This window comes from Pseudophryne corroboree, chromosome 2 (genome assembly GCF_028390025.1).
Source record: "Pseudophryne corroboree isolate aPseCor3 chromosome 2, aPseCor3.hap2, whole genome shotgun sequence".
NCBI lineage: Eukaryota > Metazoa > Chordata > Amphibia > Anura > Myobatrachidae > Pseudophryne > Pseudophryne corroboree.
The window spans coordinates 794,465,644-794,489,133 of NC_086445.1; the positions used below are offsets into that span (position 1 = coordinate 794,465,644).

Sequence of the window (23,490 nt, forward strand, 5' to 3'; positions counted from 1 at the left end):
AGTGCTGTGATACAGACCAGAGTGTGCTGAGAAGCACCAGAGCAGAGAGCGACACCCCAGACAGGAAAGAGGAACTGCACAGGATTTGAAAGGTGCAGGGTGCTAGAATGAACACTATGTAAGTCACTGTTTTCCTATTTTTTTTTGTTTATGTGCATTTGTACTCTGTAATTGGGCGCTGCGGAACCCTTGTGGCGCCATATAAATAAAGGATAATAATAATAATAATAATAATAATATATACTTAGGCTTATTGGGGAAGTGCAACTACAGACAGTGAGGAAAATACCTCTTTTAAAAAGTAACCCTTGCTAACTAGTAGATCGTCAGTTACTGGGGAACTGATAGCTGCAGCATGCCCCCAGTTGGAGATCAACACCAGTCTATTTACCAGTTCTGCAGCTGTTTTGCAGTATTATTGGTACTAAAATTTACAACATTTCTTCTAGTGCCTTCATGCTGCCATACATAGGAACATCACTGGAAACAATGGCTAAAGCCCAAATTCCAGAATATCGAGCAAGCATTATATTGCAGCCTGACCTGCAGCTTCTCCTATTGTTCGTGTGAACAGTCGAGACATGCAGACATCATGGACAGTGATTTGTTTTCACATATTAAGGGGTCTATTCATGTACAAAACGAAATCATAATTGCTACTTATCACTATACATCGCATCGCTTCGATGCGATGTATAGCCGTGATAAGTAGCAATTCATGTATACTTACCCTTCCGACGATGCGCTGCGGTGTCTGGGGCTCCCACGGTGACGTCTTCTCCGGCGGTCCCTCTCTGCGATGCGCGGGGTCCAGCGACGGGTCCCTTTGCGCATGCGCAGCTTGATGACCTCCCGGCAGGCCGCAGTGGTTGCGGGGAGGTTGGGGGGCGGAGCCAGCGCGAGGTGCAGAGCAGCGATCAGGGAAGCATTGAGCTTCCCTGACGTCTCCGCACCGCAGTTCAGGTTCGCCATCTGAGGACGGCGTAACCTGAACTCCATGGAGAAGCGGAAAGCAGAGCTTTCCGCACCTTCATGAATCGCACTCACCATACAAAGGTATGGTGATGCGATTCAGGCACAGAGCGGGGGTACCGCTGGAGAAGTCAGGGACTTCTCCACGGTAACCGGCTCTGTGAATTGCGGTAAGCAGAGAAAAGCCCTGTTTACCGCAAAACAGGGCTTTTCTCTGCTTCATGAATAGACCCCTAAGGGGCCTATTTATCACCATCCGCATCCAGGATGCAGATGATAGGTGATAAAATCGCCCAATCTCGTAATTACATTGCAGGGATGTATCAATTATCGCATGCAGGAACAGAGCTTGCGATGCCTCTTCGCAGCATCATCTGGGTATTTTTCATAAAAAATACCCCGATGTCCTGCTGCGCATGCGCCGCCCCCGCCGACATCACCGATACAGCCGACGCCCTGTCGCCCCCCCTTCGCGACTACCCCCTTTTTCACAATATTTTAGTAAAAATATTGTTAATAAATAGGCCTCTAAGATCGGTTTAGTCATATTCCATCTGCAAAACCACACAAAGCTCATTATTTGGTCATATTGATGAACCCTTATATTAAAAAAGATTTTCCTCCAAATTAGGCCTTGTACACAAATTTATTTTACATTGTTTAACGTGCTTGTGAAATAAATGTCCTTTAATGACTAATAATTAAAACAAATAATGTAAGTTGTGGCAAATACAAGCTTTTACTTCCCATCAATTTTGAAATAGTGTTATCAAGCATAGAAATATACTGGAGATCCTAAAAGATTAGGTACATAGCACAATATACTAAAACCTTATTATATTAAAAGTACAATGTTTTCTTCTTGCTTCTAGTATGGGCCTGTGTATGAGTCCATAGGAAACCCAGTAGACTGGTGAAGCTTCCTTCATCCTGTAAACCTGCACTCTGCTCCCCACTTTTGGCCTGTAAAACCACTAACTCTACACTACACTTTAAGGTGACTTTTGGCAGCTGTAGTCTGTGACCTTGAACTGAAATCACTTCTCTAGACTTCCTTATGGCAGCTCGGATATTTGTTAACTGTATATAAACACCAGCAATACGTAATTAACGAACTAAAAACATTGTGACAATTGCACCATAGTCAACAAACACATAACTACATTTATTAACAGTGACTCCACCAGTAGCGCGAAAGTAACCTTCCTACTACTTCTTATATCGGGAGAACAGAGCTACAGTATACAGAGATCGGAGCGAGTGCTGCATGCTACGATCGTGGAAACCTGTAACGGAGCCCTCTCCCTCCACAGTGCAGCATTTCCTCTACAGAATGACACGGAGCACGCTGCACGATCTGCCTAGACTTCGTGCTAGATTACGATCTTCTAGTCTAGATCAGCAAATTGCAGGCCGGAACGTTTCCGTGCAGCTGGCCTTTGTGCAGAATGACAGTGATGGCTCTTATATTTCACGTAGTACTTTTATCACTGCACATTATTAGCAAAAGGGTTAATGGGGATTACAGAGGGTTGCAGTGCAAATCCCCACTCCCCTTACAGAATCACATAATTTAACCCTCTAAAATAAATGAATAATAATAATCTGTTTGCTTCTCGGGGATTGCATGAATAGAACATAAGCCTGGATTCCCTGCAGCAATATTGCGAGGGTTTGGAATACATTCACTATCCACGCCTTCCCTCACAATGGAACTGTGTACTCTGCGTCAGCTAATAGATTATCTTTATTAGTAATAACCCTTTAGGTGTAGTGATTGGCACGATGAAAGAAGAAAACCTGCGATACATACAGCTGTATGAAGATATTTAACGATCAACCACATCTTGTTTTGGCAGCAGTTCCGGTTGAACGGTTTCATTGATGACTATTGTGTTTGCAAGGGAGACTATTAAACTGAAACCCCCAAAACAAAAGCACATGTCCCTTTCTGGCTTTTGTGTCCCATCATTACGGCCAATCTGCATCACAACTAGCCCATTTGTAACGTTCTCGTAGCAATTGCTTAGCAAACACGTAAAGCCCCCGGCGCACGTTATCTAACCTCATCTTGCAATCACAGGGGCCTAGCTCCTCTTCCTCCCTGATAGATGCAGACAGCAGGGATTTCTACATCGTAATTGCAAACAGAATGCATGCATTGGAATTAACAAAGTAGCTAGCAAAAGAGACTCAATTTCTAATTGCTCTTTCCTTGGTGGAACAGGGGCATGGGAAATGAATGGCAGCCCAGGGGTTAAACGTGCATTTGCCCCGGCCGGGCCAGGGGAAGAAAGGGACTTTTATATGAGGAAGATGTGCAGTGATAGTGTAACCAAGAGGGTTAAACAAGGCAGGCATTCATCGCTAAGCGTTTGATCTTGCATGATCGTGCCTGACAGAAGCTGTGTTTCCCTCGTTTAGCAAGAAACAGCCTCAAGAGCGGCTGATTGATTAGGAGTCCCTCCCCCAACCCTTTTTATTCCGACCCCCTCCCCTGCTCAGATCACCAGGACAGAGATCCCCCGGGGATAAGGCAGTGGAGGAAAGCACATCTCATTATACGGCAAATGGCCGGCCTGCCGTACGTACACAAGGAGATATTAAACTTGCTCCTCTGTCCTCCAGCAGCTACTGTACCAGCAGTAACCCCTTCCTGGGCTGCCATTACCGGTGCACGCGGCGACTGTTACCCCGGGGCGAGTCGTTCTAACCGGTTACACGTGGCAAGAGCCCAGAACAGGCGTGGGCGCTACAATAGGGTGAGGATGTTGTTAGTTACTACTGATCGTAATCATCCAGCAAAAGCACAAACAGCCATGCATACAAAGTTCCGTACCGTAGCACAATAATTGCATGGTAATGCAATGCAAATGAATTCAAATCCTTATTGCTTACACTTTCCATTCTGTAGAACATACATCATGGTATTTCCATTCCGTAATCTAGGTGCAAGCAGAATGCTGTGAAGAGTATTCTCAGCCCTCTATATATTTTATGTATTCGGAAATGTAAAAATAATGGGGCACAATTAGCAACGCCAGTGCACAGATTAATGCACCTAATTAGGAGTCCTCCGTGCACGATTGCAGAAATGTCACTGCGATTTGCCGACGATTCCTCTGCGAGCCCTTATAGGTCAGTTGCAAACTAATATGTCTTTTTTTCTTTCTTTTTTTTTTAGGATGCAAATGGAAAGAAACCCAGGTTATCTCAGGAGAGATGCATTGATAACTATTGTATTGTTTTCCAACACAAAAGCTTGAATACATTTCCCTTATTTTAAAGTTCCCCGTAAGTGAAAGGTAAACAAGATCCTGGAACAATATTATTTAAGTTATAGTGGGTGAGAGGTGGGGTGTATTTATTGGGTTATTGATATATCGGTGCCCGTCATCCCGGCGGTCAGCAGTATGGGGCGAACGTAACGTAGCAGCAGGGCAAACGTAAAAAAGAGCCCCTTGCGGGCATGCTATGATCGCCACACTGCAGGCACGGTCGCGTGCTACGCTATTTATTCTCCTTTCAGGGGTGTTGTGGACACCACAAGAGGGAACATAGGTGTCGGTATCCTGATGCCAGTATGCTGAGTGCTGGGATCCTGACAGTCGGGATATTGAACGCATCCTGTATTTATTGCCTGCTTTCCCCAAGGACACAACCCTTATTTCTCCCTGGCAAGTGTAACACAACTTTCCTAAAACACAAATGTGACACATAATATAGTCCTTAGGACTCATCTCTCATGATTAAAACCAGTGTAAAGGGCCCCATACACTAGAATTATAATTCCCTATTTCATCCGAATTCGGGCTGATATATCGGGTGAAATCGGGCATTTTGGAGGTGTTTCCGATCCGATGCGCGTTACCGTGAGCATCGGATCGGATCCCCTAGAGTGCCTGTGCTGCACCAAACATCATGTCCGACCCCACAGGCATGGCTGGGATCGCATACGATACATCGTATGCAAAAGGACCGCATATGATGTATAGTATGCGATCCTGCTGCCGGGCAACTTTCAAGGGAAATCACATCTGACTTCAGCCTCAGACATATTGTCGTAGTGTATGGGGCTCTCTAGGCAACCAGTGACACTCCAGCTGCTGTGGAACTATACATCCCAGCATGCCTTTGCCATAGTTTTACTATTTAGACCAGATAAAATGGTGGCCTGGTATTCCACAACCCAACCAGGGAATGCTTGTAAGTGAAGGTTGGTTGGTCTTAAAGTGGATATAGGTTAGACGTTGATGTGACATGTTCCCCAGAGTCTCCATGTACCTTTTACATTTTCCATAATGCTAAACAGTCCATTAAAAACACACTCTTATATTAAGAATTTAATGTGGGCATGACCTTGAAATGCTCCAGCTGGACATGTGAAGAAATACTACGTGACTGCACTTTTTGCAGATCACAAAAGAACATTGAATGTCAGAGTGCTGGACACATTTTTACAGAAATATGGAAGCACGCGTTCAACTTGCACATTATCTGGGTGGGGGTGAAGAGGTAATCCCAGTTAAATGATGGCTTCATTTATTTTCATTGTCTTACTCCAAACATGGTCCATTCGAGGTCAATGACCAGTTCAATTGTTAGTACTAATATTGTAATAGAATAAAATAAGTTTGTGATGGCAACAGGGCCGGTGCTAGGGTGTTCGGCGCCCTCATGCAAACTATAAATTTGCGCCTTCCCATATTCCCCACCCCAGTGTTCTCTGCCAGCCAGTGTCACCTCCCCTCCTCAGTGTTCACTCCCAGTGTCACCTCCCACCCTCAGTGTCACCTCCCCACCCCAGTGTTCTCTACCAGCCAGTGTCGCCCCCCCCCTCCCCCTCAGTGTTCTCTCTCTCTCTCCCCCTCCCCACTCCCCCCCCCCCCCCTACCGATTTAGTGCTGCCTGTTGACCAGGTATAGCTGCGCCGCTTAGTGTCTGTGGTGGGCTGCCCATTGGAGTGCCTTCCACGTCTCCCGCACTCACTGGGCAGCGCAGGTACTGTACAGGCACTAACCTCCGATTCTCCCCCTCCGCATTGCCTTGCCCGGGTCAGCCTGCCTCTGAAAGTACGTCTCTGTACAGCAGCGGCTTCCTTCCCATTCCCACCCCTGCCCTGACGTTATTGGTTCCCGATCTTCCGCCCCGCCCACACACTGCCCCTACTCCCAGCAGCAACACAGAGCTCGCTCACTCACTGTGTGATTGCGGCTGCCGCTGCCTTGCTTCCTCCGGCGCGGTACCGCTCCTTCGTAAGTCAGAGTACAGCGCTACTGCTCAACAGAGATGCAGAGCAGGTACAGCGCCTCTCCAGGCCGGCGCCTACCTGCTTTGCATCCCTTTGCTGAGCGGTTTGCGCCGGCTCTGGATGGCAACTAAATGGTATGGTTATTAAGGGTCCCACTCATCATTCTTTAACTTAAAGAAGGTGAAAACATGATTTTCACCTACTTTTGAAGAAATTATGTAATGGACCTATTGACTGTAGATCAAACATACGAGAATCGCTGATATATCCTGCTTACCGTTCACTCCCCGTACCATAGTATGGGATCTCCAATCATAAAACTCTGATAACATTAGAGACTGCAGGCACATATACCATCTTCAGGAAGACTGATGGTCTGATACATTGAGGATTGCAAATGCAAAACCTTTGTATTTGCAGTCCGTAGCAATGCAAATGCAGGAGGAGGTGCCTTGATGTTGCAGTGTGGCTTGGTGGCCAAATTAACTGCATCTTGCAATGCAGTCCTTGGCCTCACCACACCCAGAAAACGGGGGCAATACGCCTCCATTTTCCTGAAAGCCGGCTGCCCCCGCCCCTCCCCATAGATGCCTCTGCCTGTCAATCAGGCAGAGGGGTTTGCATACATGCGCCGCGATCGCAGGACCAGTTCTGCACATTTGCAAAACGGGTCCTGTGCAGGAGCCTAACACCGGAGAATTGCAGTAAGGATCCTCACTAAGGGGCAGATGTATGAAGCCTGGAGAAGTGATAAGTGGAAGGTGATAAAGTAACAGCCAATCATTACGGGTTTGAAAAATGACAGGAGCTGGTTGGCTGATGCGTTATCACTTTCCACTTATCACTTCTTTATCACTGCTTTATCACTTCTCCAGGCTTAATACATCTGCCCCTAAATCACTCCCTGAGTTCACAAATGCGCACTAACCCTGCCAGGTCAGACACGGCCGTGTAAAATACCACTGCTACTAATTAGCATCAGAATCATCTGTGTAGTAGTGTAAAGCTACTTTTTGGAACAGCTGTCCTCATACCAAAACATTTAATTGCTCCGGTAATTTGGTATCTGACACTGCAACTCGTGGTGAGCTGGAGACCTAAGTAGCAGGGTTTCTATGGGCATATTGATGAACAGTCCCCTAATAGCTTCATTTTCTGCCTAACTCTGGTGCATCACAACCGTTTCCTCAAATATGTTCTGTTCCAGGGGTGGACTTCTTGCAAAGGCAAGGAGGTCTGATGGGCAAATCCGGCTGACTGAAGGCCTGTCCAAGCAACTCCGCCTCCTGGCGCTCTTATACGGGAGACTTCCGCAAGGCCACGGTTTGTGATACACAGTCTGTCCCAGTTATGTTCTAATAAGATCCTACTCTTACATATAGGTGTTCATCATGCTATGTGCAGCTACTCATCTTGATAATTACTATAACTACAGTTTCAATGTGTATTATAACTATAGATGGGACATTATTTCAAATATGTTCTATAAGGTTTTAGATTTGGGTGACTTATACTGGTCAAAAATTCATTGGTATAAAATTTTGTGTAGGACTTATATAGTCATTCCGAACTTTATTTGTATTGCATCAATGTGGTAAGGTATATGTACATTTATTCATTAGAAGTAGAGGTATGGCTTAAACCAACAATCAAGAATAAAATTAAACAATCACTATTCCGAAACTTTTATGCAACTGCCTTTAATTACCACAGTGGAGAACATACAATGTAAACTCAACAACATCTAAATTGATAAAAGTTAACAAAAATATATACACAAATAAAACCATGGTATGTTAGTAATTCTTTAAGTAATCCTAGGTTCCCCCCCCTAAACATGCCATGTTGTGGTCTTGTCCTCCCAAACCTAATTCATGCGAGTCCTTGCACCTTAACATCTCTGTTTTCTTCAGCTCACTGCAGTTTTCCCTGGAAGGAATCAGTTGATATGGGACATAAACAACCCAGACTGACAGCCTGTCCTTGATAATCTAAAATCAGTTGATCAGCCTGCACTATACACAGATGACCACATATTCAGGTACAGGCAAACAACTCCACGTTTCCAAAATGTCATCTGGTCGTCGATTCGGTTTAATGTTATTGATACCAGCCTTGCCAACCAGCACAATCTTGCTAAATCACATCAACCTCATGTCTGTTCTCCAGCCAAGTGCTTCCTGGTGGATCATTTGTGACTGTAAAAACTATAGCCTCTGCTGCCTGCTCCTCCAGTTATATATGCAAATATAAAATATTATAGTTGTTTATCTGCTATCAGAACAAATGTCTCCATTTAAAACTGCAACAATCCCTTGTGCAGAAAAGTAGTGTGGAGTACAGTGACTGCTTTGCTTCAGTGTATGGCAGATAGGATCAGCAAGAACTGTTGTAATTCACGCTCTCCGGGGAGGGGGAACACTGCAGAGTTGAGCTCCTAAGAGCTGCTACCCATGCTGGCCTGGTTGTGCTGGTCTTCCTGATGGTTGGAGGCCAGGTGGTCTTCTCAGTATTAGCATAAGTGAAACTCAGGGCTGGCATTCTGTGTTTTCCCAAAGGAAGTGCCCTGGGGACGGAAATTTAAAACCTAGGATAGTCTGAGCCCATGCCGTATAACTGGAGCCATCTGGTGATCCTATAAATTATATTGTGCTTTGAGCCTGTCATTGGCACAGCAAGACTCAGGAGTGTAGTTCATGTTCTTTTTGCACTGAAGGGGTTAATGCAATGAAGTTGGCTTCAAGTACAATTACCTAATCTCGCTAAGCTGCAAATAATGGTGCTTAATGGAAGTGGCCTGTGTCTGTTTCTCCAAGTGCCTTAGTACATAACGAACAATGCAGTGTGTGTCCATGTGGTAGAACATATTGTATTAATGGTGATTTTTCTCTCTCCTATTTACTGTCATTGAGTAAAATTACGACAGGCAGCGTCTCATAAGCTAGAAAAACATGCTCACATTGTGGAATTCTATGGGGACTGATCCTGGCAGTGGGATTTGGAAGTACCTTTCAGGGGAAACTATGAAAACATACATTTAGATATGTGATAATGAAGGTTTCTGCACAGGTTCAAAACTCCCCAAATTGTAGGAGTATTTAATAAAATGTAATTTGACCGAATGGACAAACTGTATGTGACCAGTTTATTGGGGTGGTCTTCAGGTTGCCGACTGTCGTTTATTGGTGTCTATTTTCCAATGCAGTTTTGAAAAAGATCACTGATTGGTTGCTATGGACCGCCGCGCTTTAAGGCGGGAGGGGGACTATATGCAGCTGTCCGTGATCCCCACCCACCTTTGGTGCAAGCGCGGACTGTCTCAATCTTTTGCATGTACACATTTCTGGCACCATTTTGGAGCTCTGGAGAAAGCGCCATATTTATGGTAATTGGCTACATCAGGGGTTCTTAAACTATTTTGCTCTGGGACGGACCCCATCAAGTTACAGGAGAATGGCTACTAAACATGCGTGCAGCATGTCCTTGTATGCATAGGAGCGCTGCGGAGGTACAAAACATAAATGACCACTAAAGTGATAACTTCATTTTTTTTTTACACATCGAAAGGACAAGCGCCTTTCGGACCTCGGGTCCTGTATGTGTTTAAGACATTCACGTGAATGTTACGTTTATAACCCTTTGAAGGCTTTGGGGGTGGCAGGGAGAGACGGTGGGTGACGGGGGAGAGGCACTGGGTGATTAATCTGTCAGTGCCCCCCTCCTTTGCCATCATGCTCCCAATGCTGCTGCCTTTTCTCCCTCCTCTACAACCCCCTCCCCCCCCAACTTGTGTATTATATTGTCATTTTCAAAGGCAGAGAAATATTTATCCTTATATGAAGCACATTTACAAATACTTACAAAATAATTTCTTATTGACAGATATGGAATTAGTTATGTACATTCTAAATTCTACTGACAGTTCCAGGCTTTGAGCACTGTAGAGTAATAACTTCCACAAAGTAACAGGATGGGGATGTGATATAACAAGTGTGTGACATGATAAGGAGACCTCAGGCATTATTTGTGCAGACATCTCCCCAGCACAGCAACCTGAGCCTCAGCCACAGTGTGGCCTCCATCATACAGCAACAAAGGACACTGGAGGAGGAGGGTCTGGCCTTAAGCAGCAGCCACCACAGAAGAGCACCCAGCCAGCAGCACTATTACACAATGCCGCAGCATCTACCCGCTGGTCGCATGTCAGCCCGGCAGCTGTGGGAGGCAGATAATAGATGCAGCTCTGTATAATGCAGTGTATATAGTGATGAGCCCGGCTGTGTGACACTCAGCGATCAGCCCGGGGTGATCCTCACTGTGCTGCTGCTGCTCCTCGTCTCACTTTAACTAGTCTGTGCTCTGGAGAAGCTGATCACTGCGGTGGGGGAGGACTGGAGAGCCTGATCACTGGGGTTGGGGAGGACTGGAGAGCCTGATCACTGGGGTTGGGGAGGACTGGAGAGCCTGATCACTGGGGTTGGGGAGGACTGGAGAGCCTGATCACTGCGGTGGGGGAGGACAGGAGAGGCTGATCACTGCGGCGGAGGAAAGACTGGAGAGGTTGATCACTGGGGTTGGGGATGACTGGAGAGCCTGATCACTGCGGTGGGGGAGGACAGGAGAGGCTGATCACTGCGGCGGAGGAAAGACTGGAGAGGTTGATCACTGGGGTTGGGGAGGACTGGAGAGCCTGATCACTGGGGTTGGGGAGGACTGGAGAGCCAGATCACTGGGGTGGAGGACAGGAGAGGCTGATCACTGCGGCGGGGGCAGGACTGGAGAGGCTGATCACTGGGGTTGGGGAGGACTGGAGAGCCTGATCACTGGGGTTGGGGAGGACAGGAGAGGCTGATCACTGCGGTGCGGGTAAGACTGGAGAGGCTGATTACTGGGGTTGGGGAGGACAGGAGAGGCTGATCACTGCGGCGGGGGAAAGACTGGAGAGGCTGATCACTGGGGTTGGGGACGACTGGAGAGCCTGATCACTGGGGTTGCATTATTGCAACTGCATTATTTGTGCAGACATCTCCCCAGCACAGCAACCTGAGCCTCAGCCACAGTGTGGCCCCCATCATACAGCAACAAAGGACACTGGAGGAGGAGGGTCTGGCCCTAAGCAGCAGCCACCACAGAAGAGCACCCAGCCAGCAGCACTATTACACAATGCCGCAGCCGCAGCATCTACCCGCTGGTCGCATGTCAGCCCGGCAGCTGTGGGAGGCAGATAATAGATGCAGCTCTGTATAATGCAGTGTATATAGTGATGAGCCCGGCTGTGTGACACTCAGCGATCAGCCCGGGGTGATCCTCACTGTGCTGCTGCTGCTCCTCGTCTCACTTTAACTAGTCTGTGCTCTGGAGAAGCTGATCACTGCGGTGGGGGAGGACAGGAGAGGCTGATCACTGGGGTTGGGGAGGACTGGAGAGCCTGATCACTGGGGTTGGGGAGGACTGGAGAGCCTGATCACTGCGGTGGGGGAGGACAGGAGAGGCTGATCACTGGGGTTGGGGAGGACTGGAGAGCCTGATCACTGGGGTTGGGGAGGACTGGAGAGCCTGATCACTGCGGTGGGGGAGGACAGGAGAGGCTGATCACTGCGGCGGAGGAAAGACTGGAGAGGTTGATCACTGGGGTTGGGGATGACTGGAGAGCCTGATCACTAGGGTTGGGGAGGACTGGAGAGCCTGATCACTGGGGTTGGGGAGGACTGGAGAGCCAGATCACTGGGGTGGAGGACAGGAGAGGCTGATCACTGCGGCGGGGGAGGACAGGAGAGGCTGATCACTGCGGCGGGGGCAGGACTGGAGAGGCTGATCACTGGGGTTGGGGAGGACTGGATAGCCTGATCACTGGGGTTGTGGAGGACAGGAGAGGCTGATCACTGCGGCGCGGGAAAGACTGGAGAGGCTGATTACTGGGGTTGGGGAGGACAGGAGAGGCTGATCACTGCGGCGGGGGAAAGACTGGAGAGGTTGATCACTGGGGTTGGGGACGACTGGAGAGCCTGATCACTGGGGTTGGGGAGGACAGGAGAGGCTGATCACTGCGGCGCAGGAAAGACTGGAGAGGCTGATTACTGGGGTTGGGGAGGACTGGAGAGCCTGATCACTGGGGTTGGGGAGGACTGGAGAGCCTGATCACTGGGGTTGGGGAGGACTGGAGAGACTGATCACTGCGGCGGGGGAAAGACTGGAGAGGCTGATCACTGGGGTTGGGGACGACTGGAGAGCCTGATCACTGGGGTTGGGGAGGACAGGAGAGGCTGATCACTGGGGTTGGGGAGGACTGGAGAGCCTGATCACTGGGGTTGGGGAGGACTGGAGAGCCTGATCACTGCGGTGGGGGAGGACAGGAGAGGCTGATCACTGCGGCGGGTGCAGAACTGGAGAGGCTGATCACTGGGGTTGGGGAGGACTGGAGAGGCTGATCACTGGGGTTGGGGAGGACTGGAGAGCCTGATCACTGGGGTTGGGGAGGACAGGAGAGGCTGATCACTGCGGCGCGGGAAAGACTGGAGAGGCGGATTACTGGGGTTGGGGAGGACAGGAGAGGCTGATCACTGCGGCGCGGGAAAGACTGGAGAGGCGGATTACTGGGGTTGGGGAGGACAGGAGAGGCTGATCACTGCGGCGGGGGAAAATGGATCCGACCTGGGCTATTCAAATGACATTTAAATTCGACTTTTAAAAAAGTCGAATTGAGATGCGGGGGAGGGGGGAGACGGGGAGAGCCGCGGGCAGACAGGGGAGAGCAGGCAGCGTCTACCCGGCTCCTGCAAGTGAGATCTCGCTTGCTGGAACCAGGTGGACGCTGATGTGAGCGGCGGCTGTGATACATCCTCCAGCACTGCTCTCCCCCCTGTCCTCCACTATGGTCCCTCATCTCAGTCCAACATTTTTTTATGTCGAACTGAGATGGTCAAAAAGGGGGCCAAAACTGACACGACACAAGCACGTGGCTTGGCAGCTATACCGCCGATCCACGTGCTTTTCGACAAGTCGAATTTCTCAACTTGTCGAAAATATTATATAGGTTGGAACCCCTTCCGACCTAAAAAATAAGAATTTACTCACCGGTAATTCTATTTCTCGTAGTCCGTAGTGGATGCTGGGGACTCCGTAAGGACCATGGGGAATAGACGGGCTCCACAGGAGACTGGGCACACTCTAAGAAAGATTTGGTACTATCTGGTGTGCACTGGCTCCTCCCTCTATGCCCCTCCTCCAGACCTCAGTTAGGATACTGTGCCCGGAAGAGCTGACACAATAAGGAAGGATTTTGAATCCCGGGTAAGACTCATACCAGCCACACCAATCACACCGTATAACTCGTGATATTATACCCAGTTATCAGTATGAAATATAACTGAGCCTCTCAACAGATGGCTCAACAATAACCCTTTAGTTAGGCAATAACTATATACAAGTATTGCAGACAATCCGCACTTGGGATGGGCGCCCAGCATCCACTACGGACTACGAGAAATAGAATTACCGGTGAGTAAATTCTTATTTTCTCTGACGTCCTAGTGGATGCTGGGGACTCCGTAAGGACCATGGGGATTATACCAAAGCTCCCAAACGGGCGGGAGAGTGCGGATGACTCTGCAGCACCGAATGAGAGAACTCAAGGTCCTCCTCAGCCAGGGTATCAAATTTGTAGAATTTAGCAAACGTGTTTGCCCCTGACCAAGTTGCAGCTCGGCAAAGTTGTAAAGCCGAGACCCCTCGGGCAGCCGCCCAAGATGAGCCCACCTTCCTCGTGGAATGGGCTTTCACTGATTTAGGATGCGGCAATCCAGCCGCAGAATGCGCCAGCTGAATTGTGCTACAAATCCAGCGAGCAATAGTCTGCTTAGAAGCAGGAGCACCTATTTTGTTGGGTGCATACAGGATAAAAAGCGAGTCAGTTTTCCTGACTCCAGCCGTCCTGGAAACATAAATTTTCAAGGCCCTGACTACGTCCAGTAACTTGGAATCCTCCAAGTCCCTAGTAGCCGCAGGCACCACAATAGGTTGGTTCAAGTGAAAAGCTGACACCACCTTAGGGAGAAACTGGGGACGAGTCCTCAATTCTGCCCTATCCATATGGAAAATCAGATAAGGGCTTTTACATGACAAAGCCGCCAATTCTGACACACGCCTGGCCGAAGCCAAGGCCAATAACATGACCACTTTCCACGTGAGATATTTCAGATCCACAGTTTTAAGTGGTTCAAACCAATGTGATTTTAGGAAACTCAACACCACATTGAGATCCCAAGGTGCCACAGGAGGCACAAAAGGGGGCTGAATATGAAGCACTCCCTTTACAAAAGTCTGAACTTCAGGCAGTGAAGCCAGTTCTTTCTGGAAGAAAATCGACAGAGCCGAAATCTGGACCTTAATGGAACCCAATTTTAGGCCCATAGTCACTCCCGACTGTAGGAAGTGCAGAAAATGACCCAGCTGAAATTCCTCTGTAGGGGCCTTCCTGGCCTCACACCACGCAACATATTTTCGCCAAATGCGGTGATAATGGTTTGCGGTTACTTCTTTCCTGGCTTTTATCAGCGTAGGAATGACTTCCTCCGGAATGCCCTTTTCCTTTAGGATCCGGAATTCAACCGCCATGCCGTCAAACGCAGCCGCGGTAAGTCTTGGAACAGACAGGGCCCCTGCTGTAGCAGATCCTGTCTGAGCGGTAGAGGCCATGGGTCCTCTGATAACATTTGTTGAAGTTCTGGGTACCAAGCTCTTCTTGGCCAATCCGGAACCACGAGTATCGTTCTTACTCCTCGCCTTCTTATTATTCTCAGTACCTTTGGTATGAGAGGCAGAGGAGGGAACACATAATCCGACTGGTACACCCACGGTGTCACTAGAGCGTCCACAGCTATCGCCTGAGGGTCCCTTGACCTGGCGCAATATCTCTTTAGCTTTTTGTTGAGGCGGGACGCCATCATGTCCACCTGTGGCCTTTCCCAACGGTTTACCAACAGTAGGAAGACTTCTGGATGAAGTCCCCACTCTCCCGGGTGTAGGTCGTGTCTGCTGAGGAAGTCTGCTTCCCAGTTGTCCACTCCCGGAATGAACACTGCTGACAGTGCTAGTACGTGATTTTCCGCCCATCGGAGAATCCTTGTGGCTTCTGCCATCGCCATCCTGCTTCTTGTGCCGCCCTGTCGGCTTACATGGGCGACTGCCGTGATGTTGTCTGATTGGATCAGAACCGGCTGGTTTTGAAGCAGGGGCCTTGCCTGACTTAGGGCATTGTAAATGGCCCTCAGTTCCAGAATATTTATGTGTAGGGACGACTCCTGACTTGACCAAAGTCCCTGGAAATTTCTTCCCTGTGTGACTGCGCCCCAGCCTCGAAGGCTGGCATCCGTGGTCACCAGGACCCAGTCCTGTATGCCGAATCTGCGGCCCTCTAGAAGATGAGCACTCTGCAGCCACCACAGTAGAGACACCCTGGTCCTTGGAGACAGGGTTATCAGTTGATGCATCTGAAGATGCGATCCTGACCACTTGTCCAAGAGGTCCCACTGGAAGGTCCTTGCATGGAACCTGCCGAATGGAATTGCTTCGTATGAAGCCACCATTTTTCCCAGGACTCGTGTGCAGTGATGCACCGATACCCGTTTTGGTTTTAGGAGGTCTCTGACTAGAGATGACAGCTCCTTGGCTTTCTCCTGCGGGAGAAACACTTTTTTCTGTTCTGTGTCCAGAATCATCTCCAGGAACAGTAAGCGTGTGGAAGGAACCAGTTGTGACTTTGGAATGTTTAGAATCCAGCCATGCTGTTGTAGCACTTCCCGAGATAGTGCTACTCCGACCAGTAACTGCTCCCTGGACCTCGCCTTTATTAGGAGATCGTCCAAGTACGGAATAATTAAAACTCCCTTTTTTCGAAGGAGTATCATAATTTCTGCCATTACCTTGGCACCCTCGGTGCCGTGGACAGTCCAAACGGTAGTGTCTGGAATTGGTAATGGCAATCCTGTACCACAAATCTGAGGTACTCCTGGTGAGGAAGGTAAATTGGGACATGCAGGTAAGCATCCTTGATGTCCAGGGATACCATGTAATCCCCCTCGTCCAGGCTTGCAATAACCGCCCTGAGCGATTCCATCTTGAACTTGAATCTTTTTATGTATAGGGGGGTACTCACGGGAGAGATGTGTGCTGAGCGATCTTAACACAGACCGCTCAGCACACATCTCTCTCCCCGCTCAGCACAGCGCGATGTGCTGAGCGAGGGGGAAAGCCGACGGGGAGCCGCTCACTTCACACAACGGTGAAGTGAGCGACCCGCTAGATTGAGCCTGCATGCAGGCTCAATCTAGCACCGGCGATAGCGATGCGCGGGGCCGCGCATCGCTATCGCTGGGGGGCATACACACGGCAGATCCGTGCTTTAAAATCTAAGCAATCTAGCAAGATTGCTTAGATTTTAAGCACGGATCTCTCCGTGTGTACCCCCCTTATGTGTTCAAGGATTTCAAATTTAAAATGGGTCTCACCGAACCGTCCGGTTTCGGTACCACAAACAGTGTGGAATAGTAACCCCGTCCTTGTTGAAGTAGGGGTACCTTGACTATCACCTGCTGGGAATACAGCTTGTGAATTGCCTCTAGTACAGCCTCCCTGCCCGAGGGAGTTGTCGGTAAGGCCGATTTGAGGAAACGGCGGGGGGGAGGCGCCTCGAATTCCAGCTTGTACCCCTGAGATACTACTTGAAGGATCCAGGGATCCACCCGTGAGCGAAGCCACTGATCGCTGAAATTTTTGAGGCGGCCCCCCACCGCACCTGGCTCCGCCTGTGGAGCCCCACCGTCATGCGGCGGATTTGGAAGAAGCGGGGGAGGACTTCTGTTCCTGGGAACCTGCTGCGTGTTGCAGCTTTTTTCCCCTTCCTCTGCCTCTAGACAGAAAGGACCCGCCTTTTCCCCGCCTGTTTTTCTGGGGTCGAAAGGACTGTACCTGATAATACGGCGCTTTCTTAGGCTGTGAGGGGACATGGGGCAAAAATGCTGACTTCCCAGCTGTTGCTGTGGAAACAAGGTCTGAGAGACCATCCCCGAATAACTCCTCACCCTTATAAGGCAAAACTTCCATGTGCCTTTTAGAATCTGCATCCCCTGTCCACTGCAGAGTCCATAAGCCTCTCCTAGCAGAAATGGACAATGCACAAAAGGGCCCTACACATTTAGCGAGGTGCCGCCGAGGTGCCCGACGGCCGATACAGCCGACGGGCGACCCGGCGGCGGGGGGGCAGTGACGGGGGGAGTGAAGTTTCTTCACTCCCCCCGTCACCCGGCTCCGTAGACTTGCAGGCAAATATGGACGATCTCGTCCATATTGGCCTGCATGCACAGCCGACATGTCCCCAGCGATGAACGAGCGCGGGGCCGCGCATCGTTCATCGCTGGTGACTCCACACTGCACGATATGAACGTTATCTCGTTCATTAATGAACGAGATCGTTCATATCGTGCAGAAAGATCGGCATGTGTGTAGGGCCTATTATTCTAGATGCCAGCCGGCAGATCTCCCTCTGTGCATCTCTCATGTACAAGACTGAGTCTTTTATATGCTCTACGGTTAGCAATATAGTGTCCCTGTCTAGGGTATCAATATTTTCCGACAGGGAATCTGACCAAGCAGCAGCAGCACTGCACATCCACGCTGAAGCAATAGCTGGTCTCAGTATAACACCAGTGTGTATATATAGACTTTAGGATAGCCTCCTGCTTTCTATCAGCAGGTTCCTTTAGGGCGGCCGTATCCGGAGACGGTAGTGCCACCTTTTTAGACAAACGTGTGAGCGCTTTATCCACCCTAGGGGGAGTTTCCCAACGTGACCTATCCTCTGGCGAGAAAGGGAACGCCATTAGTAATTTTTTTGAAATCACCAATTTTTTATCGGGGAAAGCCCACGCTTCTTCACACACTTCATTTAATTCTTCAGATGGGGGAAAAACTATTGGTAGTTTTTTCTCCCCAAACATAATACCCTTTTTTGAGGTACCTGGGTTTATATCAGAAATGTGTAATACCTCTTTCATTGCCTCAATCATGCAACGAATGGCCCTAGTGGACATTAAATTTGACTCATCGTCGTCGACACTGGTATCAGTATCCGTGTCGACATCTGTGTCTGCCATCTGAGGTAGTGGGCGTTTCAGAGCCCCTGATGGCCTTTGAATTGTCTGGGCAGGCACGAGCTGAGAAGCCGGCTGTCTCGCATTTGGCATGTCGTCAAATTTTTTATGTAAGGAGTCGACACTTGCACGTAATTCCTTCCATAAGTCCATCCACTCAGGTGTCTGCCCCGCAGGGGGTGACATCACATTTATAGGCATCTGCTCCGCCTCCACATAAGCCTCCTCATCAAACATGTCGACACAGCCGTACCGACACACCGCACACACACAGGGAATGCTCTTAAAGGAGACAGGACCCCACAAAAGCCCTTTGGGGAGACAGAGAGAGAGTAGGCCAGCACACACCAGAGCGCTATATAATGCAGGGACTAACTGAATTATATCCCCTATAGCTGCTATAATATTTACTGCGCCTAAATTTAGTGCCCCCCCCCCCTCTCTTTTTTACCTTTTTCTGTAGTGTAGACTGCAGGGGAGAGTCAGGGAGCTTCCTTCCAGCGGAACTGTGAGGGAGAAATGGTGCCAGTGTGCTGAGGGAGATGGCTCCGCCCCTTTTTCGGCTGACTTTTCTCCCGCTATTTTCTGTATTCTGGCAGGGGTAATTACCACATATATAGCCTCTGGGGCTATATATTGTGATTATTTTGCCAGCCAAGGTGATTTTATTGCTGCTCAGGGCGCCCCCCCCAGCACCCTGCACCCTCAGTGACCGGAGTGTGAAGTGTGTATGATGAGCAATGGCGCACAGCTGCAGTGCTGTGCGCTACCTTGGTGAAGACTGAAGTCTTCTGCCGCCGATTTTCCGGACCATCTTCTTGCTTCTGGCTCTGTAAGGGGGACGGCGGCGCGGCTCCGGGAACGAACACCAAGGACGGGTCCTGCGGTCGATCCCTCTGGAGCTAATGGTGTCCAGTAGCCTAAGAAGCCCAAGCTAGCTGCAAGCAGGTAGGTTCGCTTCTTCTCCCCTTAGTCCCTCGTTTCAGAGAGCCTGTTGCCAGCAGGTCTCACTGTAAAATAAAAAACCCAACATATACTTTCTTTCTAGGAGCTCAGGAGAGCCCCTAGTGTGCATCCAGCTCGGCCGGGCACAGAAATCTAACTGAGGTCTGGAGGAGGGGCATAGAGGGAGGAGCCAGTGCACACCAGATAGTACCAAATCTTTCTTATAGAGTGCCCAGTCTCCTGCGGAGCCCGTCTATTCCCCATGGTCCTTACGGAGTCCCCAGCATCCACTAGGACGTCAGAGAAAAAAAGTCGAAAACTGCCGTCTTTTCGACAGACGGCAGCTTTCGATGTCAATTGAATATACCCCATTATAGATGAACCACTGACTATGGATCATAATTTTTGTTAAATAAACCACTTTGATAAGAAGGACAGCTTCAAAACTTTAAATGCAAAGATACTCGGTGCCAGGGTACTGCAAATGTTACAGGTAAAATCTAAAATTCAGATATATCTGGCCTGTTTAAAGTAACCTAAAAGCAGAGGTGCAGCAGAGATGGGGGGCTAAGAGGTCATGAGAACGGGCACCGGAATTGAGGGTGGCGCCGACAACTCCGCCTGGCTCCCTCGGCCAGTTGCTCCTCCAAACCTCCAGCCACGATTGCCTCACAGCAGTGCAAGCACTTTGTCCTCCTACAAGCTTTGCACTCTATTCATCCAGACTGCGGTAGACTGTACAATCAATCTAATACCCTCACCGTAAAGCACTGCTGTATAGTGAGGATTTTAGATTGCTTGTAAAGTCTGCCCCAGTCTTAATGAATCAAGTGCTGAACAAAGCACATGACCATGTAGGGGCAGTGGTTTGCTGTGTGCCACTGCCACTGTCAGCAGGGTGCTGTGTGCTAGACAGTGTGTGGTAAGTATATTCTTGGTTTAATTGCCATTCCAAGCCTGCTCTGTCTCTCTAGATCTAGATTAACTCCATATTATTACCATCTAATAGATGTTTCTGTGACGCTGTTGGTACTAGAATGCTAAGAATAACAATTTTGTGTGGCTCTAAGTCAGTGTACATTGTTGTGTTTTCTTTTACATAAAGGGGTACCACCTGACGAAAGCTTGAGACCATCTACAAGCGGGCAGGATGCTCTAGGCTTCTTGCTAACAAATAATGGACCTGGGAAGGTTCAAGCCTGGATGATTGATTGTGGAGAAGGCTAGGCCCATTCAAGGACGGATATTAGAGCCAGGTCACAGCAGTTAGCACAGGGGTAGCCAGCCCTGGTCCTCGAGAGCTACCAATTCACGTTTTCCAGACCACCCAGCAGGCAGGAGCACAGGTGTACTCATTAGTTACTGACACATTTTAAAATAGGTGGTGCTAATTACTTCACTTGTGATTCTGTAAGGAGAACTGGAAAACGTTAACTGTTGGTAGCTCTCGAGGACCAGGGTTGGCTACCCCAAAGTTAGCACATACCCAAACCCTTATTTAGGCCCAATGTTTAAAGTGCTCAAATATTTAACAGGTATGGCTATATTTACTAAAGCTAGGTTTTTAAAGCTGATGGTTGACTGCAGTTTTTTTGCAGAACTTAAAACCGTAATAAACTTAAATGCAAAATATGCCTACACTTTAAATCCTGCAGGCAAAACCACTGACAATCAGCAGCTTTTAAAATCTAGTTTAGTAAATATATCCCATAGCTGCACTCTTGCAACAGAGGCCAAGCCACGCCCCTACGCATTTTGTCACATAAACTTCAATTGTAAAGTGCAACGGAATTTGCTGCGCTATATAAGAAACTGTTAATAAATAATACACTTTGCCAAAGGGCTCACGAAGTCTATGTGACGAAACCCGTAGGGTAATAGCTTGGCATTGTGATGTCCATGGTCTGAAAGACTCTGTGGATGAACTTGGTGTTTTGCTGGAGAAATCCATTATACATGTATACCTGCAGTGTATAACCCGCCATCGTTGGTACACATGCTAATTGTTAGTTCCTGATGTGATTGCTGTAATAAAATGTTATAACTTTTAATGCTCTATGTGGCGCCACCTTGATTTTGTTTTTTATGTCAATATAGCCAGATACCGGCGCTTGGCAGTCAGAAAACAGACAGCGGCATCCAGATGCTCAGGATCCCAACATCTACTTACCTGCAGCCTGACCCTACCTCCCCCATCCCCCCCCCCCCCGCAGCCTGACCCTGACCTTAACCCTCTCTCTCCCCGCAGCCTGACCCTAACCTCCACTCCCCATAGCTTAAACCTAACCCTACCTCCCCTGCAGCCTAACCCTAACTTTTCCCCCACAGTCTGAACCTAATGCCAGGATCCTGGCCAGATCCCATATAATATATACACACATATAAACACACACACATGTTGTGTGGCCCCTTTGTTATGTACACCTGCTTGTGTTGCAAGCTGGGGTTTTTCTTTTCTGTTTTCAGAGCTTTCACTCCATTTTCCCTCTCTCCTCTTATTTTATCACTCTCTTCATGCTGTCTCTTCCCATCTTTCATTCCATCCTTATCTGTCTATTGCGCTTCCTGGATTTTTATCCCCCTCTTAATCATCTCATTGCTCTATTTCTATTTCTCCCTAAGGGGTCTATTCATGTAAGAATGCGATGTTTTTTTTTTCTTATCACCAAACATCGCATTCTTATGACAGTGTTTTTTTCACATACTTACCGCAATTCATTAAGGCTGGCATGGGTCCCGATGCAATCCGGTATCTTGATCTCTCACGATGCCGCCTTCCCTGGTGTTACCGCGGAATGTTGGTGCAGTTCGTCCCGCGCATGCGGACTTTGATCCTGTGCTTGATTTTCCAGGCATCTGCGCATGCGCCGGCATCCTCCTCCTCCGTGTTGTCATGACATTTCAGCGGTGACGGTAGGAGTGGTGCGAGGGGCAGCGGGCAGTAAGAAGGAGGTGACCCGACATATGTATATGTTGGGTCACCTCAGCGGCGGAGTGGCTGGGGGCAAGTGGGCAGTCATGAGGAGACCCGGCATATGCATATGCCTTGGGCTCCTCTGATTGGCTGCTGTCACAGAAGGGGGCGGGCAAAAGGCAGAAGAAAGGCGTCTTCACTCCACTTCTCCTGTAACAAGCCTCCCTACTCCATCCTGATATGGCGAAGGGGTTTTGCGAAGTGAAATTCCTACATGAATTGCACTCGCCATACAAAAGTATAGTGATGCGATTCAGGCACGGAGCGGGGTTGCCACTGGAGAAGTCAGACACTTCTCCGCGGTAACCCGCTCTGTGAATTGCACTAGGCAGAGAAAAGCCCTGTTTAACGCAAAACAGGGCTTTTCTCTGCTACATTAATAGACCCCCTAAGACACTCTTCATGCAGTAGACTGTGGTGAGTGTTCTCTATCGCTATATATCACATCATACGTATTGATGCAATGTACAGTACTTTCAAGTTGTAATTTACAAGTACTAAACTGTCCAGCAAACCAGTCCAAAAAGCAGGCCCCTCAACAGTCCCGGATAGAAGTGTGGTACACCGATATCGTGTTATCGTCAAGTACTGTATGTGCTGACAGCACAGTGCCAAGGGCGAAGCAACGGACAATGGCCCTCATTCCGAGTTGTTCGCTCGCTAGCTGCTTTTAGCAGCATTGCAAACGCTAGGCCGTCGCCCTCTGGGAGTGTATCTTAGCAGAATAGCGAACGAAAGAGTAGCAGAATTGCTACTAAATATTTTCTTGCAGTTTCTGAGTAGCTCCAGACCTACTCCTTGATTGCGATCAGCTCGGTCCGTTTAGTTCCTGGTTTGACGTCACAAACACGCCCTGCGTTCGGCCAGCCACTCCCCCGTTTCTCCAGACACTCCCGCGTTTTTCCCTGACACGCCTGCGTTTTTTAGCACACTCCCGGAAAACGCTCCGTTACCACCCAGAAACGCCCCTTTCCTGTCAATCACTCACGATCAGCAGTGCGACTGAAAAGCGCCGCAGGATCAACAGCAAAACTGCTAAGTTTTTAGTTAAATAACTAAGCGCATGCGCGCTGCGTACCATGCGCATTTAGCAACAAATCGCAGCATAGCGAAAATCGGCAACGAGCGAACAACTCGGAATGACCACCAATGACAGATCAGAGCAGACCAACATCAGCATCCAGGCTGTATATTGGAAGCAG

General features: G+C 48.8%; 1 protein-coding gene and 1 long non-coding RNA gene across 5 annotated transcripts in view; one reads left to right on the top strand and one right to left on the bottom strand.

Moving 5' to 3' along the window:
• Positions 1-23,490, bottom strand: part of BCOR (BCL6 corepressor) — a 189,360-nt gene that overhangs the window by 92,861 nt on the left and 73,009 nt on the right. The window lies entirely within an intron of this gene.
• LOC135051254 (uncharacterized) lies at positions 3,371-21,903 on the top strand. Of its 3 annotated transcripts, none has more exons than XR_010242135.1 (3): positions 3,397-3,734; positions 4,157-4,277; positions 21,412-21,903. It is a non-coding gene; the product is annotated as an uncharacterized LOC135051254 (long non-coding RNA). The 3 variants fall into 3 exon arrangements; XR_010242136.1 differs by lacking the exon at positions 21,412-21,903 and adding an exon at positions 7,431-7,846; XR_010242134.1 differs by lacking the exon at positions 21,412-21,903 and having other exon boundaries at positions 3,371-3,734; positions 4,157-4,791.